This window comes from Sinocyclocheilus grahami, unplaced genomic scaffold, assembly GCF_001515645.1.
Source record: "Sinocyclocheilus grahami isolate Dianchi unplaced genomic scaffold, SAMN03320097.WGS_v1.1 scaffold1451.1, whole genome shotgun sequence".
Lineage (NCBI taxonomy): Eukaryota > Metazoa > Chordata > Actinopteri > Cypriniformes > Cyprinidae > Sinocyclocheilus > Sinocyclocheilus grahami.
In genome coordinates this window covers 110,516-111,936 of record NW_015506630.1, presented here as the reverse complement: position 1 = coordinate 111,936, position 1,421 = coordinate 110,516, and positions in this window count along the sequence as shown.

Below are 1,421 nucleotides of genomic sequence, written 5' to 3'. Positions count from 1 at the left end.
ATTCACACCTGCCGTCCAGATCAGAGCGAAACTCATCATCAGCTGTTATTAGGGCTCTGATCAAAACCATAGCAACAGATAATGAGTGAAAGGAGAGGTGCAGTGCACTGTGGCAAAAGAAGCTAATCTCGATTAGTTAGCATCAAAATTAAGCCTTCTGTCAGTGTTCCATGACAAGCATCTAACGGCTAACAAACGAAGTATGTGGCATTGAAATATCTGTTCATTTTAGTGAATCCGTTTGTTTGGACCCAATTTGACTCTCTGCGGGGCATTTTTTGTCTTTGTTTGACTTATTTTAGGTCACAATGTAATAACTTGGAGTGCCTCTTAAACAACTGGCTCCATTTTTGGAAGTCAATGCCCACTTTTCCTGAGCCAATCAAGTTCCGCCCTACGTTTTTTCTAACCGAATGTGCTTTCACTTGACCATGCATTGGATTTTGAAAGTAAAACAGATTGCGAACAGCATTTCGTGTTGATTTTAAAGGGGGTTTGTTGTGCTAGGAGTGTACCATGCTGACCACAGCACATAAAACAGGCCAAAAGCCCTGAATGTGCACTAACTAGAAACCTTCCTCCTCATACGGCCCTCAGTTTGCACTTCTCGGTGAAGCTGATTCCAGTGTGCATAGTGGAAAATATGTGTGGTTTCTGTTTGTATTGCATCTATAATGCCTCATAACATCGCTGTTTTATATAGGCTTTACACATTAACAGTATTAAAGGGATAGTTCACCCAAAAATGAAAATGTGATGTTTATCTGCTTACCCCCAGGGCATCCAAGATGTAGGTGACTTTGTTTCTTCTGTAGAACACAAACGAAGATTTTTAACTCAAACCGTTGCAGTCTGTCAGTCTTATAATGGAAGTGAATGGGAATCACGGCTTTGAGAGTCAAAAAAACATACACAAACAAAACCAAATTAAACCCTGTGGCTCGTGACGATACATTGATGTGTAAAGACACGAAACGATCGCTCTGTGCAAGAAACTGAAGAGTATTTATATCATTTTTTACCTCTAATTTACTGCAATGTCCAACTGTCCTGAGCGCGATCTCAGACGCGTCTTCTTCTTCGTCTTGCTTTACGGCAGATCGCAGACTTATAAGTGCATTACCGCCACCTATCTCTCAAATAGACCATTGACACCCCTAATTGAGATTGTAGATAGAGTGTCAATGGTCCGTTTGAGAGATAGGTGGCGGTAATACACTTATAAGTCTGCAATCCGCCGTGAAGCAAGAAGAAGACGCGTCACGCGCCGGCTGTGTAGATGTGAATGAAAGAATTTTCATTTTTGGGCAAACTATATTTGAAGAATTGTTGATGTAAGTGATAAATACATACTGTAGCAGCATCTGCTTCTGCTTATATATATATATATATATATATATACACACACACATATATATATA